The sequence below is a fragment of the Anabrus simplex genome, chromosome 1 (genome assembly GCF_040414725.1).
Source record: "Anabrus simplex isolate iqAnaSimp1 chromosome 1, ASM4041472v1, whole genome shotgun sequence".
NCBI classification, from domain to species: Eukaryota; Metazoa; Arthropoda; class Insecta; order Orthoptera; family Tettigoniidae; genus Anabrus; species Anabrus simplex.
The window spans coordinates 1,367,846,340-1,367,871,166 of NC_090265.1; the positions used below are offsets into that span (position 1 = coordinate 1,367,846,340).

Genomic DNA, 24,827 nt, shown 5'->3' on the forward strand with positions numbered 1-24,827 from the left:
TTCTACATCTCCTAATCACAGTATTGTAGTCAGAGATCGCTCATTATATGGAATTAAATAATATAAAATGGAGAAAACTTGTTCAGCGTGTAATATGCCCATACGTGTTCTGGCGTGAACTGAAATGAGAAGTTAGTTTTATAGCTCCCTCCTTCTATTCTGTTAAACACTACTGAATAGCAGTTAACCCCTTATTTCAATTCTCTTTATTGCCAAAGATGGATGTCATATCAAGTTGTTCATTGTTGTTTCCTTGCTTGAAAAAATAGCAAAAGAAGTGTATACATTTTTAACCGATTGTCTGCATTATAAATAATATTACTTTGTGTTATGTAGGAGTGGTTATCAGTTACTGATACTCATTCCTAATTTTACTCAGTAGAATGAAAGATAACTTTTAAAACAGAACGGGGTAATGATACGCATTTTTAACACAATTGCCCATATGGAATTTGAACGGATACTAATTCAACAATTTTCCAAAGAAAAACAGAAAGAAATTCGTACTCGGTCGAAAGATTAAATAATTCCTTTGCTGGCAGGACCTAGTGTTTACAGTGTCTTCTGGTATAGGCTAGATCAATTGTGTTACTTTCATTGATCTGTCTCAGCTTTATCCTTAGCTTTGACAAAATGAAGGTGACTGAGGTATGAGTGATACTAGTAATGCCATTCTTTAAGCAGCCAGTCCCTGCTATGAATGGTGTGAAAATATTGCTCATAGGGTCGGTTGGTGCATGCATTTCAGTGGGCTTGGCAGACTGATATGTAATAGCAACTTCTGGCTCGGTGAGGAAAGCAACGGGAAACTACCTCACTCCTCATTTCCCTAGTACGCTTCTTCAGTGATGCCTAGGCCATATATGACAGCTGATGGCGGAGCTGTTGAGGATCCAATCAGCCTTCGGGCTGAGGGCTAAACATACAAACGAACAATTAAGAAAACTGGCAGGAAAATTCGTGAGGAGTATGGGATTCCTGAGTTGAGGAACCAACTTAAGTTTACTGGACCACAGCAGATTCATTTAGGTCGTAAATATATTCTCAAAACAAACCACACCAAACCCCGTGGCACTACAACCCTTGAAGGGCCTTGGCCTAACAAGCGACCGCTGCTCAGCCCGAAGGCCTGCAGATTACGAGGTGTCGTGTGGTCAGCACGACGAATCCTCTCGGCCGTTATTCTTGGCTTTCTAGACCGGAAATATATTCTCATTAATCGTATTAAAAGCGAGTGGAAGAATTGTATTCTTATGATGGACAATATATTATGGCCTAATAACAGTTGGCCTCAAGAGGATACTCTATAAATACGCTGAAGGAAATAGCATAGGCCTACATGCTAACATGAATGAAGGTACTGGCATGGTTAGGTTTCTGAACAGTTATCCCAAAATATCATTGAGCCAGCCTAGCCCGAATAGGATTTACACATTCAATTCATGGGTGCTAGTAGAAATATTCCCTATGAGTAAGAATTAAGTAGCACAATTTTGAGCTTTTTTGCCTTTACATTATTCCATAACTTCAGAATAAAATAATTGATGAAATTAATTTGTATTTGTTAACAATGTACAGTAAAACCCCGCGTTTCCGAAATAAACGGGGCGGAGCCATTTCGTTTGACGCGTTTTTTCGGATGACGCATGGTCAATATTTTCGGAAGTTAAATGTCGAACAAAATGCATAAACTCAGTTAAGCAAAGGTTGATACTGTATATTAACATGAAACTGTTTACATAATATCACTCATTGTATAAAATCAGTGATTTTCTTATGAATATTACTGGTGCAGCGCTGTCGTGCAGCTATGTCACGCCACCGTTTAATCAACCATACATCAGCTGGTGTAGATTCATTGCTTTGTTCAACAAAGCGCAATGCAATCTGAAATAATGAACCAATTTTTTGTTACTACTGAACTGAATACTGTGTACAGTAATTTTATTACAGTTCTGTAATTAAAACGTGTGATACTGTACTTTAATAAAAATTCGAAATCAATCTTACCTCCTATGCATTAAATCCATCATCTGATGTAACTCAATTCTCAGAGTTGCTATTATCAAAGTCGGAGTCGTCTGCATAATCTTCCTGACGAATAATACAGTAATAATAATAACGATAATAATAATAATACAGCAATATTCGACTGCAGTACCTACTGGGGGGATTAAGTAGCTCAGTAGTTGCTGTTGCCGGTCCCAAGCCCGGAGAAAGTAGGAGGGTTGGCTTAAAGCCGTAAAATTACAGCTAGGAAACACCTTGAGGCAATAAAGGGCACGATGGTTGAGAGGTGAAGATGGTCAACGATTATGAAAGCGGTTGAGGACATCAGTGTCCCAACGGTGGATTAAGCGGAGGAACCATCTTCAGAGAGCAGCGTCTGTCCTTCAGTGAAGCGGCTGCAAAAGGCGTCTGTACTCCAGAGGAGCGGCCTATTATTCTTCTCCGGGCATTTTAACCTTGGTTCTATAACCTCTCTCCTGGGGTCATAAATATGGAGGGCCCAGGCTCAGGGTAAGAGTGAAGGCCTTCTCGGCTACAGAAGAACACCAGCTACCCGTACGGATTAACAACCCTTACGATGAGAGTGAATCAGATATCAGTGATTCACTCGCCCCGGGCTCATGCCCCCCAGCTAAAATCAACCATGAATGTAGCATGATGGAAACAACAGCAATAAAGCAACTACCTCAGGTCCGAGCTAACAACAACAAAGGTAAACCTGGTCATTGGAATTCTGAGGGACGAGGACATCATGCTGGGAAGAGTCGGAGCTTCCCATAACTCCTCAGACCCAAGGAAACTAAATTCATTGGTACACTTAACGCACAGTCGCTGACCAAAATAGGGAAACTCATGACAGTCACGGATATTTGTGACAGATTTCGGATCCTCATACTTGCAATACAAGAAACACGATTTCGCGACTCCGATCATTTTGACTCCGGTGGTTACCGCTTCTACAAGGGGAAGCCAGCAACAAAAGTGCCAAATAGCAACCTATGTGTATTGGGAACTGGAGTCCTAGTACACAACATTATCCAGAACTCTGTGATAGACTTCACGTCACCTTCAGAACGCCTCTCCTTGCTCACAGTTAAATGCGCCAGTAAGGCCTATACACTAATTAATGCACACGCTCCAGTCAACAGTGAACCTGACAAAAACAAGGTTGAGAAATTTTTGTCGCAACTCGAACGGGCACTTACCAAGATCCATCAGCATCATGTAAAAATCCTCCTTGGAGATTTAAATGAGCAAATCGGCAGAGAAAGGGATGTTTCTCGGTACACAAGAAGACTAACGCAAACGGACACCGTTTAATCAACATATGTGCAATGGCAAATCTCCAGCTGATAACCACACACTTTAAGAAACCTCCACGAAAAATGACCATATGGAAAACGCCAATCAGTCACATAGGCGAATACCAGATCAACCATGTAGCGATTATCAGAAAGTTTTCCCCAGAAATTATGAACGTCAGTGTACGCAAAGGTTATGTAGAGTCAGACCACCACCTCTCACGAATCAATATCCTTTTCAGACCCATTCGAAGGAAATACCAAAAACCTACAATCCCACGCATTTTCCCAGATTATCTGCAAGAACATGCACATGAGTTTGCACAGTCATTGCGGGCAAATGCAAAAACATGGGATGCACTTCTTGAGACTATCCAAGATTCGTCTAGGATATTTGGCCAACCACTCCGTAAACGGAAACAGAGATGGTGGACTTCGGATTGTGACAGAGCACTGAAAACACGTATACGAGCCTGGAAGAATTGGCACAGTCATCAAACACGAGAGATTTGGCAGATCTTTTCAGAAACTCAGAAGCAAACGTCTAGGAGATTTAGACGAATTAAACGTGCATACTATAACAAAAGATTAGAAGAGATCGATAAAGACTTCAAACAGAATAACACAAGAAATTTCTACAAAACCTTTCGCGAAGAGCTGATCAGCTACAAGCCACCCACTCTTTGTTTTCGGCACCCTGACGGAACTTTCGAGACCAACACAAAGGCTAACTGTGAAATCCTGAAACAACACTTCAAAATGTTACACGACTGCGAAACACCATCTGAGAAACTCCAATTCCACACACCCACTCCAAACCCAGATTCACTTCCACCGACTCATGAGGAGATAAGGGGCATTATATTACGTCTCAAAAACAATAAAGCACCAGGAGAAGATGGTGTAATCGCCGAGATGTTGAATATTGGGGGGGATCAAATGATCGACCAATTACAAGTCATCATTGCGAACATATGGGAAAGTGGAGTTATACCTGTAGATTGGAAAACTGCCCTGATCCACCCACTGCATAAGAAAGGCGACAAGATGGATCCAAACAACTACGAAGGTATTTCTCTTCTCCCAATTGCATACACAATTCTTTCACGTGCTCTGCTTACAAGATTGGAACAACTGACAGAAGATAAGATCGGCGAATACCAGGCGGGCTTTCGTCCACATCGATCGTGCGTGGAACAGATCTGGAACCTTAAGGTGATACTCCAACACCGCCAGTCAAACCGTACAGTGGCCACTTTCGTAGATTTAAAAAAGCATACGACTCAATAGACCGTAGTGCCCTTTTCAATGTCCTTCGAGAATACGGTGTTGATAACAAAACAATATTGTTAATCCAACAAACTTTAACAGATACAACCTCTGCGTTCATGGATAAAATCTCTGCACCCTTGGAAATAAAATCAGGCGTATACAAGTTGATGGATTATCCCCATTTCTGTTCATCCTAGTACTGGACAAGGTCATTAAAACATGGGAGAAAGAAGTATCCGGAATAAACATGGGAACGAAAAGTAAACGGATGAACATTAAATACCTTGCCTTTGCTGACGATCTAGCAATAATTATCCGAACTCCTGAATAAGCCAGGCACGCCATCGAGAAGCTTCACGAGATTGCAATCAAAACTGGTCTCCACATCTCCTACCAAAAAACACAATACATGGACTCCAAGTGCACATATCTAATATCACTAGCGACAAATATGGCAACATTTTACAAGTCAAACAATTCCAGTACTTGGGTGAATGAAAAAGCAGCCAACAAAATGCGCGCGGAAAAACTACGTAAAGCATACCTAGTCACCTGGAACTTCTACAATAAGAAATCTATATCCACAAAAGCCAAACTCCGACACTACCACACTGTTGTCCTCCCAGAGGCACTCTACGCAACTGAGACATCTTCACTCACCATTAATATCAAGAACATTGAGAAAATTGAACGACAGATACTGAGGAAGATATTCGGGCCCAAGTTTCAAGAGGGTATATGGATGCGAAAAAGCTCGGAATAACTCTATCCATTAACTGAGCGATTCACCTCTGTCGCACGCAAACGGCTTATGGAATTTTATGGACATCTACCACGAATGGATGACTCAAGAATAACTAAGAAAATATTTCTTATTATCAATGGAAACCGACAAACCAAAGTTCGCTGGCTAGTAGATACACAAAAGGACCTCGCAGAAGTCGACGTTGATCCAATGGAACAACAAGGAATACATACAGACAAAAAATCAATACCCATAAATTTAAACCCAAGAATCCATCTGAGAAAAGCTTGAAACTCAAAAGCTCATGGACACATGAAAGACGGCAGGCCCATAGTGAAAGGATAAGGAAGTTTTGCGAAGATAAGAAGAACAAGAAGATGAAGAATACCAGTGCTATTTAATGGTTCCACGTGCTCCTTAGGGGGCTAAACGAATGCATATATAATACAGTAATAATAATTCCTGCTTATTCAAGAAAAAGTGTATCATGGAATGAACTAGAGGGTAATAAACTGTTTTGTTTTATGCTACACGTGCATTCTGGCATAAGTCATAATATAAAAATAGGGTTTGCCTCGTAGCTCTCAGCACTTATAGCAAGATAATTACTAATATAGACGGCTAAGAACGAGAGGGTAAAAACAAAATATTAAAATACAATTTTGCAAGAGCATTTCGGTTAAGCCGAGTTTCGGTTAAGCGAAGTTCGGTTAAGCGGGGTTCTACTGTATTGTATTTGATGCGAGCTTTTGCCCAGCCTCTGTTCATAATTACCATAACAGGTGGGGAATCTTGCCCAAGCACATATTGTTTATTTTTCACAAGAACCGGTACTTATAAAAGGACCGTATTAGTGATGAATCATTCCTGTTTAAAGAATACATGATCAGTTCTCCACACCATGGAGTTGCCCATGACACGTTGGTCTCTGGATTTTCACTCCTTGACTACATAACCAACGACACAATCCGGCAGACGATGTAATTTGTTCCAACCAAAAAAGGAAATGAGGGAAAATCTTCTGAGATTGTACGGCCATATTCTGAGAATGAGACCGTCGCTCATGATTCCTACGACTTCATCGTCGATGGTAAGCGCCCACGGGGTACACCAATAAAACGACGGGAAGACACCGTAGCTGCTAACAGGAAGACATGAAGATTGCTCAGCTGACATCGAACTTTAAGTTTGATCACTTAAAATGGTGTTTATCGATCCGGGTAAACGCTGTTAAAAAAGAAGAGAAAAGTTATTTTTTAAATTTATGCATTGCGTTAAAGTCATGAACATACCTTAGTACCAGTATTATTTTATTTACCACAATTTTGTACGTAAAAATAGAAGGTCTAGTGAAAAGGACGAGCCCCGTGTACATATAAAATGATACCTAGCCTACGTTTGAAATTAGGTATTATTTACAATATTTACGTGATTTGCAAAATTCTGTTCAAAATATGCATATACATGTAACTCAGTACTGCTTCATTCTCTTTATAGATAACTAATCACCTATTTATTCACTCATTCCTGTGTTCACATACTTCCTATCATTCAACCAGTCTGCCATTTGTTCATTTTCCCACCGCTCACATACACACGCAGCAGTTCCTTTAAATGACATTGTATTATGTACAACTGGCATTTTTGGAAGAGGGAAGTTCTTGACGTCCCCTGATAGTGAGTTCCATCGCTTCGTGGACCACCAATGTAAACCCTTCTGGAAGTACGGGCAAAAGGCGGATAAAGGGCAACACCTTCTTCTCCACTCTCAATCGTAAACGTTTGAAGGGATAGAGAACTATAGAGGCAGAGACGGATTTACGGAGAATGATCGGGCATGTTTGTTTGTCTCAATGGAAGCTAACATTATTGGATGGGAGAACGACGGTTAATTAGCTTTTTCACACGGTGTTGTACGCTCTACATCTTGCTCGTGTTATGTTATGCCAAGCAGGTAAACCATACGTCAGTACGAGTCGAACCATGCAAATGTAATTTATTATGCACAACTGATATTGTGGAAGAGGGAAGTTTTTGACGACCTCTGGTAGCGAGTTCCATAGCCTTTGCGAAACGCCATTATAAATCCTTCTCGAAGTACGGTAGACGTATGGTAGACGTTGGAAAGGATCAACGACTGTAGAGGCAAAGACGGATTTACGGAGAATAATTAGGTCTTTTTGTTTCATTATTATCTCTGCTCGGATATGTTGTCCAGACCTGTCGCAACATATGGTCGTACTTTTCATAAGATGACGCTCACTTCGGGTATGGAGAAGAACAAGAGAGGGATGGAGGCAATGCCCTAGAAGGTAGAACTTTATCTCGAGGATTGACATTTTTAAACTCCTGTATATGAACCGTAGGATTTTTGTTGCCTTCCACCTTGCCTCTTCACACTGTACATTCCGTTTTAAATGGTCACAGGTAGTTATTCCGAGTAATGATATTTTTCATCAGTTCATAACTGTTCATGATAGGATATATTTACACTTATTTACATTTAGACAGAACCACACCAATAGATTATCGATATCTGCTTGCAGAGCAAGGGAGTCCTTATATCTTTTATATTTGTACGTCACAGTGTCGCCAGTTGGGCCATTTATGTCGAGAAATAAGAAGCTAGGAGGTCGAGCACACAGCCAGTGAAGTGGAAAGGTCCGATCACAGAACCTGGTATTACTCTACAAGTTACTGGAACAGCCAGTCACGCACACACACATACATACACACTGGGTCCGACCCACCAGCAAGGATCACACCCATGCCAATAAATTGCCATTCATGCTGAGCGGCTTTAGTTTCAACAAAATTCGTTGATGTGACACCTAGTCGAAATCTTCGGACAGATCTGTTGCGATACAGTCAATTTATGTCACATCAGATTGATCCAAATTGAACTGCCAGTCATCAATGATCTTTGTCAATGACGTTGTGCAGGATCGTCGTTGCTGACTGGAGTTAATCAAGTCATTTTTTCCTAAGGATTCCAGAATTATAGACAACGTACCGTATTTTTCGGACCATAAGACGAACTTTATGTTGCAATAAATACTGCCTAATATAAGGCTGCGTCATATAGTCCGAAGGTCTACCATACTTAGACACTGAGTATACGTGATTTGTTATACCAATGCTCAAAATATTCCTTACAATACTATCAGCAGTTTACACCTTTTATTACTGCAGTTAAGAAACAACGGTTGTAGTATACCTGAATTTGCCCGACGAGAATGTGAGTTGCCAGGGAATTCCTAACAAGACGGCTCCCAGCTGCTTCCCCGCCCACCTCACTATCGTATCAGGCAAACACAATTGCTACCTTTACTACCGTTATAGGTAACCTTCAAGGAAGGGCAGGAAGAAAAATCTTTCATATTGTTATCAGTAGGGCTCGGATGTTTAAGACCTAAAAATAGCCCAAATAAGCAAGCAAATATGACCTAAAAATGAGGAAATATGAGCTCAAAAGTGACGAAATATGACGTAAAAATGACGGGTATATTGCGCATTGGTATCACCCAAATATCACTATAAAATTTGTCACAAATGGAACATAATAATTGCTTTTACACATATCAAGTGAAAAATCTTTGGAAAATTAAGAAATATTTGATTTTTTGAGAGAATTATGTATACGTACTTTACCACTTTACAAGTACATTTGGTGTTGCGCTCACAGTGACACGCGTATGTCTTTTGTCTTACACTTTCAACAATTTCGTGTGTGATATCTTTGTTCACTGAAGTTCTTGGCTTTGGTTTCATTGCTTCACTTGTCAATGACATCACATCATTTCATGAATTGTATCGCGATATACAATATTTAATAGGCGACAAAATGGTATGGCCAATGTATATAAGAAAAATTCAGTGGACTTGTGATTTATTGGTCCAGGGATCGAGCTACTCTCGTTCGAACAGAAATAAAAATATTTATTGGTCCAGGGATCATGCTATTTTTCTTTTGACCTCCATTTTGCTGTTTGAACTGGCCACTCTAGTCATATGGACAAAGATAATGAGAATCTACAGACATAGCACTCCCATTCCACGGTGCTACCCCTGGACCTGAAGAAAGTAACAAAAGATGGCACCAGAAGCAAATGGACAAGGGTAATGAGAATCCACAGACATAGCCCTCCCATTCCACGGTGCTAGCCCTGGACCTCAAGAAAGTAACAAAAGACGGCACCAACAGCGCAGTACGTCATAAACCAGTCCTGTCTACAAGCCTTAAGTATGTTTTCATATTTCTCAAATAACGACGGTATTTCTTAATTTGCCAGGGATTTTTCACTTGATATGTGTAAAAGCAATTGTTATGTTGCATTTGCGACAAATTTTATAGTGATATTTGGGTGATACCTATGCGCATCATACCCAAAATGACAAAATATGACCCAAAAATGATTAATCAAAATATAGGCATTTTAAAATAAATTATAAATTGGAACGGTAATTCCTCTGATACATATTTGTTAACTAAATTCTTTATTCTTACTTTAATATTAGTTTTCTGAATATACATGTGCAGAGATTATTCACAGTCTATTATCCTTGATTCACTTATCAAACTATTGTGAACTAAGTTTGCTAAGTTTATCAGATCACACAACATTGTAAAAGTTCATGTTTGCACCATGCATTGGCGGTTTGAAATACGAGAAAACTAGAAATCAATCTATTTAAAAAATATATTTTGGAACGTTTAAGACCAGATTTCATTAACATTATTTAAATGCGTTAAAGTTTAAACTGAGCACCAAGAAACGAATTAAATAGATGTCTTTCAGTACATTATGTTAGGGCGTCAGAGCCTATAGTGCAAACTCGCATACCTTTTTCATTCTTCTCCTCGGGTGGAATTGAAGTGTATGACAAGATTCATCTTCAAAGCATCAGGCGCGAAAGACCTTCGATTATCACTTAACACATTCTTGTAAGACGAGAAGCTCCTTTCTACATCACAAGACGTTATTGGTGCATATTTAAATAATGTTAAATCACTGCTGTCGAATATGCACTCATCTTGAAGTGTACTGGTGTCTTCTCCTCTAAGAACATCATTTATCATGCACACACGGTGAAAACCATCATTTCGATTAAGCACATTTTGAAGTTTCCGTTTTACATTGTCACCAACTATTCCATGTGATTGTTGTACTGAAAGTTCAACACTACTCACAATGTCAATACTTGCATGAATTTCTAAACCAGCAGATTCTAAAGGAGTAATTGCACTCGATATAATTCCAAACTTCGACTTAATATATGCCAAACTATCTGACAAACTGTTGTAAAACAATGCCTGGGCAATCTTGATAGAAGAGGCATCATCTTTGTTGAAGCCGTTAACAATGTTTTTGATAGTGGAGTAGTTTACGCAAAAATACGCGGCAGCATCGAGCCACGTTCCCCACCTAGTAAGAACTGGCTGTGGAGGGAGTGGCGTCGAAGGAGCTAACTCCTTGAAAGTCGCTACCCACAGTGGTGCCTTCAAAAAAATTGACGTTAGATATTAATTTATCGACTTCAAGAAAATGTCCACGAATTTCTTCTGCCACCCTATGCAGAGCATGCGCAAGGCAAGTGACGTATATCATTCTTGGATAAAACAGCTTGAGGCCTTCAGCAGCTTTCACCATGTACGGAGAAGCATCGGTAACAAAAGGAAAGAAGAACGTTTTCCCGCTTAATTTCATCCTTCCACAACATTTTTGGTGCATTATCAAAAAAAGTTGCAATCGTTGAATGATTTGCTCTCTCTAAAACTTCTGAGGTTAGTACAAAAATATCCCCAGGGCGATCAGCACGGAGTGTTCCAATAATTACATTCCATATATATCTACCTGCAGTGTCCGTCGTCTCATCAATAGATATCAAAATCTTATTGTCTGCTACACTGTGTCACATTCGATTTAGATTATCTTCATAGCAACGCGATAAATTGGTTTCTCGCAGTGTTGATTCTGTAGGAACAAATTTTTTAGTGTATTTCTCCAGAAAATTCTTGAAATGGGTATTGTTCACCTTGTTTAGAGGAATGTTCCTTGAAAAATCCGAACATCTGTCTATTGCTGAAGATGTAACAGCCTTATCGAATATCAGTTGCTGCCTCTTCTTATCGACATGTTGTCGTTTGACATTGTTGCTGTGTTTCGCCGTGTTACAATGTTGTTGCAAATTAAAACGTTTTTCAGCCACGACTTGCACTTCACACAACTTGCAACATAGAACTAAACCGTCTGTACAGAAATATTCTGCTCCAAATTCCTTAACAAAGCTTCGTAACTTAACACTAGTAGAAAACGTTTCCTTAGGCATACCTGAATGTGTGCCGGGATACGATTTACTGTAAACTAACGCTTGTGTAAGTGATAGGAGGTTGAGGTTCGAATATCAGAACAAAGACAAGTGAGCGATCTCCAGAAGTAATTAGCTCACTGCTGGGACGGGATTTTCCGCATTATTTCTGTCTCTACCTGGGAGACCGGGTTGCCGAGTACAGCGGGTTGGTTTTCGACTATTCGACTTGTATCAACAGCGTGATATCGAGAAGCAGTTTTGTAAACACTAGTTCGCATTCGGTAAGTTGAAGATGATTTCGCACACCTAGAGCTGTCGTCTAACCACCGAAATATGACCGAAGTATGACGTTTCTACTAAAATAGCTCAAAATATGACCTTATAGCAAAAATAGCCAAAATATGCATTTATATGACAAATTATAATCACTTAATTCTGACGATAATCACCTGATTTGCACCGAAATCCAATGAGACAAGAAAATAGAGACAAATAAAAAAATATGACTTTTCCTAAACATCCGAGCCCTAGTTATCAGTAGCAAGTTCCAATATTGGCAAGTTCCGGTAGTGATAATATACCGTACACAATGTTAGAAGTGCACAAGAGGTTTCTCTACGACTTAGCATTCAAATTAAAAGTTATGAAATACGTACAATTACATGGTAATAGGGTAACAAGGAAGAAAATACCTACTTGTGGTTTGTAACTGCGACAGTATTGCACTACCTACCACTAATTTGTGTTTGTACACAAATTAAATTATTTCTGTAATATTTTGTTTGAAAATACAGTGAAATTATTTTTTCCTTAAATTTTGATCAAAATACCAGGGTGCGTCTTATGGTTTAAAAAATACGATATGTTAAAGACACTCGCCTGCAGTTTTCAACTCTTTCCTTACGGCCATTTTAATATACTGCCACTACATTGGCAGTTTTTCGGACACACGGCACGGCATGGCACCTTTAATGCCGGAGAACCTGAATATCGCGCACAGGGAGGGCGCTACGGTTTTCACACTGCAATAAAGTCTGTCTAGGTATGTTGTCCGGGCCTGTCACAGCATATGGTCGTATTTTTCTTAAGATGACGGTCTCTTTGTGTATGGTGAAGAACAAATTGAGAGGGAGAGGATTGGAGGCGATGTCCTGACCAAGAGGAAGGTTTTATTTGGCTTTTCATAGCACTCTTTGAAACCGTCACTGGAAGCCTTGCAGATGTCTTGTGTGTTATTTACAATTTTACCGCTAACGTGGAAAGAGCTAGGTGATAAGCTGCCACGTTTTCTTGCCAAGAATTTGCACATCTCGGTGTAATTTTCGTTTATTTTGTGGACTTAGTTGATGTAAGACTCGTCAATTAGCTTCTTCCTGTCATTTCTCACTCTCTTGTACCTCTCCCACGTAACGTCGATGGGTCAACTTTTCCTTTTCTTTTATAATGAATTCCTATTCCAGATTATATTTAGAATGTTTCTACTGATCCATGGAGGATTTCTCCTACGGAAAATGGTTACTTTCTGTATGGCTTGGTCCTCACATAGGAAGATGATGTCACGCCACTCGTTCCGTATTAAGTCCTTAGGTATTATTATTATTATTATTATTATTATGAGTATCCAATACAAACGAACCCTATTTTACCAAGTTAAGTCCTTAGGTAACAAGTTCTGTCTGGCTTTTTTGTAATTATAAACTTTCTTAGGGTACTCATAAAACGTGGCTTCTTGAGGTGAAGTGAGAATGTAACAGCTGAGTAATCACTGAAACCGGAGGGAATTTCGGTTTTCTGCACTGAGTATGGTTGATTGGCGAGAACAGGTCTATTTTAGAGTGTTTGTGAAGTTAGTGTGATACGAGTAGTTTTTGTTATCAGCTGATAAAAATATAGGTCATAAAATACAGTAATGAAGTTGTTCGCAAGATGATATTTGGAATAGGAGCTGAATATTATCAGTCTGTATCTAGACTGAAGTCATCTGTTACCAGCACTTATATAACCTTGTATTAGTGCTGGATGTGTAGCACATTACTGAGTGATTGTAACATTTGATTATTGATATGCTGTTCTGATTTCTGGGCTTGATAAACTGGCCCTACGAGAAAATTTGCACAGTTGCTTGTAAATTCCACCCACGTGATCTCGGCGTGTGTCTCACGAAGCTTCAGGCGAACAGGACATACTGTAGTTCTGACACCAGTTTTGTTACGAGTAAAACAGCATCTGTTTTATTACTGCATAATTTACTGCAGTATGGCCCAATAGAAGCACACACACAATTATATTCAGCCATGAATGACCGCACTCACTAATTGCTGACTATTTACAAGTCTCTGTCCTCTTCACTCAGCAGGCGGTCCGGCAATTAACACTCCACCTCCTCGATGTCCAAGTCCCGTCTTTCCGAAGTAAAATATACGAGTCCGGGAATATTCTCCTTTGAAATAGACGACCCAACTAGCGTGCTGAGGCTCGATCTCAGGAACTGCTGTCTTTAAAACTGTAGGCAAAGACATTATGGTAACCATGTCATTACTCCGGTAGTTATGTCACTAGTAGTTATGTCATATTTACACTATGTATACTATATGATGTGTTAGAAACGATTCTGAAAACTACGGTAATGAACAATTCCAATACATTCACTATTCTCAACCAGTTATTATCTTCTTCAGTTTCGAGGTCCGTATGATTCACTCACTTTCTTAATGTACGTACCAGCCCTGTAGTAGCCCCTTTCGGTACTTCCTGAAAGGGGCTTATGGGTCAGACGACCGGAGATCTCCCAGCCGGTCTGGAGGACGGGGCTTGCCTTTTCGCGTATTGTTTTCGTCGGCTGGTTTACCTGTGAGTTTCTGGGAGATGCAACGAGAATTTTCATTCTCTAGCCACGTCGCGAATATTCTGGTACACAACACTCGAACTATAGAAGGAGAGGCTAGTGGCAAGCGGTCGGTCAGTTTTGGATTCTGTGGTGGAGTCAGTGTTAGAGTCAGTGTGGGACTCAGTGTTGGAGTCAGTGTGAGACTCAGAGTGTTATGGGTTCGGTGGCTGGCCTGAGGGCGACGGAGGTGTTGGCTGTCGCTGGTGCCCCCCCCCCCCCCCCGCGGTCCGATCGAGGAGTTATCACTGTTGTGCTGGAGTGTCCATAGATTAGCTGGACTGCAGACGGCGTATGGAACGGAAGGCTGTATAATACGTGAGAGTGATGTGATTGTGTGTGCTTATGTAGACTGAGGACCACTATGGAATCAGCGACTGAAGCAGCTTCCTTGTTCAATGTATGTGAATGTGTAACTTACTTGAGTCGAACCAACGAACAGTCATCGTGTGCTGCGTGACCTAGCTGATTGCACGCACCTGCGGTGTGGGGTGATTAGACTTGGAGAAATAAAAGTAATAGGATTCAATAGGATTAAAGTCGTCCCCATGTAATGCCAACGAGCCGAACCCCCTGTTGAGTGAAGAGGACTGAGACTTGTAAATAGTCAGCAGTTATTGAGTGCGGTCATTAATGGCTGAATAGAATTGTGTGTGTGCATTTATTGGGTCATCCTGAAATAAATTATACAGTGATAAAACAGACACTGTTTTACTCGTAACAAAACTGGTGTCAGATGTTGGGACAGACCCCATTTGTGATACATCATTGTAATTAGAGGAAATCGGCGAACCAAGTCCTGCAGATTTCGACCGCCGTCGGGGGCATTGCAGAACATCGGTGTATAGTGAATACACACACATATACAGTAAATCATTAAGTTTTAATATTGTGTTGATTACTGCATGTCAGCCGAGACCCAAGGCCACAATAAAATAGTGACTCAGTTAAATGGGCTCTTCAGTATGATGATGAAGACTGGGATGAAAGATGTAAAGGTCGGCACATAATGTTCAGTATTAAATTAAGAGTGTTTCCAGCAGCTAATTGGAACCCTTGAAAAAAAGAAACACTTTCGCAGGTGTCTTTACCTGCATATTTCATCCTTTCCAGTTCCTGTCACAATACTAATTGCTGTGTCTTATCTCCGCTGTTGAGGCAACCGATACAGTTTGCTTCACGTCACATCGACACGGACAGTCATATGGCGGAGATTAGATAGGAAAGGGCTAGGAGTGGGAAGGAAGTGGTCGTAGCCCTAATTAATGTAAGCCCCAGCATTTGCCTTGTGTGAAAATGGTAAATCACGGAAAAACCTCTTCAGGGCTGCCGACAGTGCGGTTCGAACGCACTATCTACCGAATGAAAGTTCACAGCAGCGCGAACCTAACACCACGGACAACTTGCTCGTTGATGCAAATCACAACAGCCACACATGAAGTGTGAAACTTCAACACAACAATTTAAATAATGTGTTGTTATTGTTGTTGTTTGAGACATCAGACCACAGACTTGTTTGATGCAGCTCTCCATGCCACCCTATCCTGTGCTAAACTTTACAATTCTACGTAACTGTTACATCCTGCATGTGCTCTAATCTGCTTGTCATATTCATACCTTGGTCTACCCCTACAGTTCTTACCGCCTACACTTCCCTCAAAAACCAACTGAACAAGTCCTGGGTGCCTTAAGATGTGTCCAATCATTCTTATTCTCGTCAAAATATAGCCAAATCGATCTCCTTTCACCAATTCGTTTCAATATCTCCTCATTCGTGATTTGATCTAACCATCTCACCTTCAGCATTCTTCTGTAACACCACATTTCGAAAGCTTCTAATCTCTTCCTTTCTGAACTAGTTATCGTCCGCTCCAGACAAAAGGATACAAAAACATCTTCCAAATTCCTATATCAATGTTCTAAGTGAGCAAATTTCTTTCCGTTAGAAAGGCCCTCCTTGCTTGTGCTAGTCAGTATTTTATGTCCTCCTTACTTCTGCCATCGTTTGTAACAATATTCATCTACTTCCTTTAAAACTCCATTTCCTAATCCAATATTGCCTGCATAACCTGACTTCGTTCGACTGCACTCCATTACTTTCGTTGTGGATGTATTTAATCTTGTTCTCCTTGCAAATGACTCCGTCCATACCATTCAGTAAATTATTCAGATCCTCTGCAGACTCAGATAAAATAACAATATCATCGGAATATCTCAGAGTTTTGATTTCCTCTTCTTGGATGCTAATTCCCTCTCCAAATTCCTCTTCGCTTTCCTTTAATGCCTGTTTTATGTAAACATCAAAAAGGAGGGGGTAAAAACTGCAGCCTTGGCTCACTTCTCTAGGGATTGCTACTTATTTTTTAAATCCCTCGATTCTTATCACTGCAGAGTGATTCTTATATAGATTGTAGATAATTCTTCGTTATCGGTATCTCATGCCGATAGCTTTCAAAATCTCAAATAGCTTAGTCCAATTAACATTATCGAATACCTTTTCTAGATCTACGAACGCCATGTACGTGCGCGTGTCCTTCGTAATTCGATCCTCTAAGATCAGACGTAAAGTCAGGATTGCTTCACATGTTCCTACATTTCTTCTGAAGACAAACTGATCTTGTCTCAACTCAGTTTCAACTTCTTTTTCCATTCTTCTGTAAATAATCCGTGTTAACATTTTTCAGGCATGAGATACTAAACTAATGGTGCAGTAATTTTCACACTTGTCAGCACCGGCTTTCTTGGGGTAGGTATAACAATATTCTGACGAAATTCAGATGGCACTTCTCCTGTCTCATTCATCTTACTCTCTAAATGGAATAACCTCGCCATTCTGGTTTCTGCTACGGCTATCAGTAATTCAGAGGGAATGTCATCGATTTCAGGTGCCTTGTTTCTATCTAGGTTTCTCAAAGCTCCATTAAATTCTGACCCCAAAATTGGGTCTCCTATTTCATCAGCATCAACTGCCTCTTCTTGTTCCAGTACCATATTATCTACGTCTTTACCTTGATACAACTGTTGGATACGTTTCTGCCATCTTTCTGCCTTGCCTTCTGTCCCTAGAAGTGGTTTTCCATCTGAGCTCTTAATATTCATACACGTAGTATTCCTTTCTCCAAAGGTTTCCTTGATTTTCCTGTATGCACCATCTACTGTACCAAGGATCATATGACCTTCAACATCCTTGCACTTCTCCTTCAGCCATTCTTGCTTAGCTGTCCTGCACTTCCTATCTACTTCATTCTTTAATCGCCTGTATTCTTTTTTGCCGTCTTCATTTTTTTCATTCTTGTATTTTCGTCGCTCATCAGTCAGGTATAGTATCTCCTGAGTTATCCATTGATAATTACTTGATCTTTCCTTTCTTCCTAACATTCCTTCAGCAGTCCTAGTGACCTTATTTTTGCAACATGTTCCTTGAAACAATCCCTCACACTCTTTTCTCTCAACTTGTCTAGATCCCGTCTCCATGCATTCCTTTCTTTCTTCAACTTGAGATGACATTTCATGACTAACAAGTTGTTATCAGAGTCCAGGTCTATTTCTGGGAAAGTTTTGCAATCCAACTCCTGGTTTCTGAATCTCTGCCTAATCATAATGAAGTTTATTTGATACCTTCCAGTGTTTCCAATTTCTCGTCCACGTATACAGACGTCATTTGTGGTGTTTGAACCAAATATTAGCAAGGAATAAATTATGACTGATGCAGAATTCAACTATCCGATTTCCTCTTTCATTCCTTTGTCCCAATCCGAATTCTCCTACTGTACTACCTTCTCTTCCTTGGCCTACCACTGTATTCCAGTCTCCCATTACAATTAGATTCTCGTCACCTCTAACTTATTGTATAAATCTCTTATCTCTTCATATATTTTTCGATTTCCTCATCGTCCACTGAACTAGTACGCATATAGACCTGAACTATCGTGGTGGACATTGGTTTGGTGTCTATCTTGATAACAATAATCCTTTAATTATGCTAGTCGTAGTAGCTTACTCGCTGCCCTATATTCTTATTCATTATTGAAGCAAGTAATATAAGAAAACTAAAAAGCTAAAATACCTAAGTTTATGTAATATCACGAAGAATATATAGGACACCTGCAGATATTAAAAAATATTTAAAATGAAATTCCGTTATAATAACCCTAACGTAGTGACTTGTGAACATATAACTTTTCCCAGCATCTAAATATCAAGGAATAGAACATGTAATTAGAAATCTCAGCTGTAGTCATAGGCGTGTGTTTCTGTCGCAGTCGATGATGAATTTGGGATAGAATTTGTCAAATCCTGGAACTTTCCCATGCTTGGTTTTACCTGGGTCTATTTATATCTCATCAAGAGAAAAGTGATTAGAAAGAGCTGGCATTGAACTAAGGATCATTTAGTTCTTTTCAGACAGATTCGGCATTGTTCTAATCCATTGTAAACTCGTGTCCTCATCGCGAGGTGGTGCAGCCCTTTTCAGAAACACTCCCAATCGAGGTGAGCTGCATGCACCATTTTAACCACATACCCGTCCTCGTGTTATTCTTAAATTTCTAACAGTACCCGGAATGGAACCCGTGCCCCCGACGACGGCAGCTAATAATGCTGACCATTACGCTAAGGAGGAGGACTTGGGAATGGAGAATATATGTGCAGCAACTTTGTTAAGATTTATAACGGACTTCGCTTGATGTACTGTACTGATTATTCCCATTCCATATTCATGGGAGAGACCACGTCTATCAGTGGTCTCCATAGTTTCAGTCCACTTGGCCACTGACTAAGCTTTTCAGAAGCTCATAAGCTGCAGTATTTCATGATCCCCACTGTTCTGTATCTCCACGTAAGGATATTGTAATGGTTATAGCGTCCGCCATGCGAAGTTGTTACGGGCCCGGCTCGTCACCGTATTCGGCCCACCCCCTTACTTCAGCCGCGCCAATGAGAAGCAGCGATTAAGTGCTGGGCGGTCCCTTCTCTCTGCTGTCCATGGTCGCGCCGCATGGGACGACCGAATTTACTCGACTATTAATCAGGAGTCTTCCACCTCGCGAGGTTCCTGGATTCATCGAGCATCCGGACTGTTCTAGAAGGGCTGGCGGAAGAATATAAGAGCAATTACTTGCCTGCAGTCAGTTAGTGAAAGTTAGTTAGTTAGTTAGTTAGTGAGTGAGTGAGTGAGTGAGTGAGTGAGAGCGGGATTGAGTTCGCTATTGTGAGTTAGCGAAGAGCGCAGTCAGTGATAGCCTGGGTTGAGATTTCAGCCTGACGGAGTATCTGCCTGTTGGAGCTGAGGACTCGTTCCTGTTTCCCTGATGTCGTGTGTGTGAGTCCCTTGAGACCGGCTGCTGGAAAGAACCTTGGGTGTTCTGGAGCAGCACGAAGGGAACACTGGGTGCCGACGTGTGCAGACTGCCAACGGGGTTCGACGGGTTGAGTGAACAGCGGATATTATCCGACCTGCGAGACTGGCGTGTAGGCTGTGGACCATGACAGCGCTACCGAGTGTGACTGAGTGGCTGAGTGAGTGTAGTGTAAATAATCGATGACTCTGGTGTGTGTCATTGTAGATGGAACATGAGAAATTAAGAGAGAGAGCGCGAACCGTGTAAGTGTACTTGTGTAACTTATAAGCTCGGCATTCATGTTTGTGCGTGTGTAAGTGTGTAATTGTAGTGCTTAGTTAATAAATCTTAGAAATAGGACGCTACCAAGTTCTGTACTTGTTTATTTACTTATCTACCTCGCCAACACGTTACAATATTTACTAGGAATGTATTCTTTTCCATACCCTTCAGGAATGTGATTTCAGGCAACAGACAGAACACATCTGCCATAATTGTCACTGGCGGGATGAATCCATCGAACACACTTGTCAAGGTCACATTTAAAATCGTTCCAATTCCTTTCCTGAAAGTCAATAGTGGACTAGAACAGGAAGGCACTGGAAGAATTTAAGTACCAATTTCGATTAGCAATCGGTGATGCTGACTGTGGGTCAAAATGAGGAAGTGTTTACGTGTAATTGGTAAATGTTGGCTTTGACTGTCTGTGAATACAGAACATACGTCTAAGTTGATCTCACGTTTCCATGCAGCAGACTTGAATTGCCTCTACCATTTGCGTCAAAGACAAGGTGAACTCCACATATCTCACCACAAGTAGTCAATCGTTCTCCATTTTCGTCTTGTCTCATATTTTCACTCTTCATGAGGGCAGTATGAGAATGAATCTGGAAGATGTAAGGTAGCCGTAATGATGTTAGAGACTTCTAGATGTTGGTAACAATGATACACACTCTTTTAATGGTGACAAGCTGTATATCATAACTAACACTTGACAAGAGGATGCAACAAACTTAAGGTGTTTTGAACATAAGTAGCTATCCCATTTCCATGGTGGTGAGTAGCACCAACGATGTCATACCCTGGCATTCTAGTTCTTAATTATAGTTGAGCTTCATCTTACATTATTCTTGTCTTCAAATGTATCTTTGAAAGATATCGACATTTTTAATTTGCTTGATCCTTCTATGTTCAGCTGACGAATCTTTTGTTGGGTCAAATATGTCTAATAAGTCGATTCTTAAAAGAGCTACTTTTAAAAAGTGTGATATTTGTTCATGGCGTCGACCTCTGCAGATCTTTTGCCACTACTTTCACCATATCAGAGGAACCTGCGTGTAAGTGGAATTGCGGAAGTGTTGAATGTGAGGAAATGAACGGTAAGGACGACACAATCACCCAGTCCCCAGACCAGGGATATTAATCATTTACAATTAAAAACCCCTGACCCGGCCGGGAATCGTACCCGGAGCCGCCGGGTGACACGAGGATCACGAGGATGGTTCCGGCATCGGTACGCTGATGTTCATTTCAGTGCTGGAAATTCTAACTCAGTATCTATACAAGGCCACCACGAGCAGGACTAAGCTTCACCCCATTTATCTTGATTATCGGCTGTTATGGCTTTCAATGTTCAGGCTGCAAGGCCCTTTGAATTAACTAAGCGTCTCTACAATCCTCTGTTTGCAATTGTATCGTTTAATTCTACACCTCTTATCTTTAAATCATCAAGAACCGCATCCAACCATCGGAGATTTGGTATCCCTCTGCTTCTCTTAGACTTATGGTCGAGCCCATTATTTTCCTAGGGAATATATCTTCCCTCACACGACCCCACCACATGACCTAGCTGAAGCTAATTTCATCTGAGAGCAAATTTTATTGTATTATACCATTGATCACAACTGATAGCTCACGGCATTAGTCTTGTAACATATACACGGCTTCGAGTTAATTTCTAACTTTATTTCTTCATTCCGAGTACCGGTACCCTCAGGCATTATTTCCAGCTGTTTGTTCCAGGAATGATTCTCGCTACCTTCATGTCTTTTTCTTCTGACTTACCGGGCGAGTTGGCCGTGCGCGTAGAGGCGCGCGGCTGTGAGCTTGCATCCGGGAGATAGTAGGTTCGAATCCTACTATCGGCAGCCCTGAAGATGGTTTTCCGTGGTTTCCCATTTTCACACCAGGCAAATGCTGGGGCTGTACCTTAATTAAGGCCACGGCCGCTTCCTTCCAACTCCTAGGCCTTTCCTATCCCATCGTCGCCATAAGACCTATCTGTGTCGATGCGACGTAAAGCCCCTAGCAAAAAAACAAAAACAAAAAACTTCTGACTTATACCTTTGCTGGCGAGACCTTGTGTTTACAGTGCGCTATGTCTTCTGGTATGGGCAATTTTTTTTACTTTCATTGATCCGTCTCAGTCTCATCCTTGGCTTTGACAATATGCGAGTGACTGAGGTATGAGCGATGCTAGTAATGCCATTCCTTATGCAGCCAGTCCCTGCCATGAATGGTGTGAAAATCTTACTCTTGGTGAATGGATTTCAGTGGGCTTGGCAGACTGATGTGCAATAGCAATTTCTGGCGCAGTGAGGAAAGAAACGGGAAACTACCTCACTCCTCATTTCTCTAGTACGCTTCTTCAGTGAAGCCTAGGCCATCTATGACAGCTGATGGCGGAGCTGTTGAGGATATAACTAGCCTTCGGGCTGAGAATTGAACATACATACTTCTGACTTATAAATGGGATATCATTATTTACTCGCCTTTCACTCTCATACAGCAATGCTGTAGTGAATGCAGACCTAATTGAAGATAATTTCATTCGAGAGATAACTTCTTTCTTGTATTCCTACCGTTTATCGAATATGATTGCTCATTGTATTGGCCTTGTGACATACTTTTAGAAAACAGAATTGACTAATACCGGTATAGGCCTACTAACATAAAAGCAGTCGGGCTGAGTGGCTTTGACAGTAAAGTACTGACTTTCTGATCCCAAGTTGACGGGTTTGATTCCAGCTCAGAAATGTTGTACCCGATGGTGCTTACAAATCCACCCTTTTCTGCTGTTATATTAATCAGCTATTAAACGACTGCTGAATGGCGTCTCCGAGAACCATAACACTGCTTGGTGGGGCGTAAGTAAATACTGAACAGGATAAAATTAAATAATTGAATACCTGCCGGCAAAAACGTTGTAACCCTCACTTGTCTAGAATGCTGGATTTCCGTGCATAAACGATGTATACGGTCGGAGTGAGGCATGTAGGAATTTATGTTGGCAAACTTGAACGTTAAGCGCCTTTTTTTCTTTTGTTTAATTTTCGCCACAGGCCGTGTGGGTTGTATCAATGGACAAAGTTGCATTTTGAGGGATGCAACGTTATTGCCGGCAGGTATTCAATTAGCCAATTTAATAAAACATTCAATTGAAAATGGAAACATGTAGCACGTACTGGAACACCATTTCTACTGCGAATACAGTAAGGGGAAATCTGTCTAAATGGTAAGGGTTCAAATTCAAAGTCACACAATTACAAGAATCCTGATGCAGTCCAACAGTTGAGCAATCAGTGCCCGACTTATGGAACCTTGGAAAGTAATTCACATTTTACATACAGTCGGCTCTTAAGTGTCCCAGTTTGATAAGGTCACTAAACCACACGACTTTCTAAACAAGGAGCTGTATTAATCTGTGTATAGGCAACTAATTAGAGAATTTTCCATGCCCCAAGGAATCATCACAATTTGGGAAATAGTCTTGTTTTGAAGACTGGAAGAAGATAGTACACATTACATTTGCTGTAACTCGGTTGGGATAGACAATGCTTATGACGATTAGTGAATCCTTAAATGACTTCACACCGGGCGAGTTGGCCGTGCGGTTAGAGCGCGCAACTGTGGGCCCGCATCCGGGAGATACTGCGTTCGAACCCCACTGACGGCAGCCCTGAAGATGGTTTCCCGTGGTTTCCCATTTCCACACCAGGCAATTTCTGGGGCTGTACCTTAATTAAGGCCACGGCCTCATCCTTCCCACTCCTACCCCTTTCCTATCCTATCGTCGCCATTGGAGCTATCTGTGTTGGTGTGACATAAAGCAACTAGCAAAAAAAAAAAAAAAAAAGGACTTCTATTCAGTTTTCATGAATTTGCTGTACAAATAAAAAGCAGCTGGCTTTTCTCTCATGCATGTTAGCCTGTGTGTTTATATTACATTGGAATTTGAATGTACTGCCTACTACAGTTTCCTGTTCTCATCCAATTTTCTTGGTATAATAATAATAATAATAATAATAATAATAATAATAATAATAATAATAATAATAATAATAATAATAATAATAATAATAATAATAATAATTGTACCGGGCGGTACACCTCCACGCCGCTAATTCAAACCTTGCGCCAGTTGAAACTCCCCTACTGGAGGAAGTCTGAACTTTATCTAAGGTGTTAATTTTCAAGTTTCTCAGAAGATGTCATTACTTGGAAATTTTGAAGTTTCTGAACTGGGTCGTTTTCGACGTATTTTTGTTTTTCCTGTAGTAAGAACTGTGAACATTCTCTTCTAGAGGACACTACTGAAGAACTACAATGGTGCACCCTAGTGCGAAGTGAAAGAACTATGTTTTTGGAGAAATTTTGAATTCATAAGTTTGTTCTTTGTTAAATTTCTTTCAGTCATTGTTTAAGTTGGCAATATTAACCATTTCTTTCCCCTTGTTTTGAATTTAGCCAATCCCGAATTTCTTGAATTAATTTTCCACCAATTATGTGTTTCTTCTTCATATTGTGTAGGGGTTTTCTTAGTTATCCAATAAAATGATTGTGGGCGGGTGTTTTCATTCCTGAAACGCCTCGAACTTTCCACGAGAGTATATAAACTGCTGATTTTCGGGTCTCTGCGCCACTTCAGTACCAACTTTCAAAGTGTAAAGTACGTAGCAGGGGGC

General features: G+C 40.6%; 1 protein-coding gene across 1 annotated transcript in view; it reads left to right on the top strand.

Moving 5' to 3' along the window:
* LOC136859129 (uncharacterized) overlaps positions 1 to 24,827 on the top strand; it is a 98,657-nt gene that overhangs the window by 38,791 nt on the left and 35,039 nt on the right. The window lies entirely within an intron of this gene.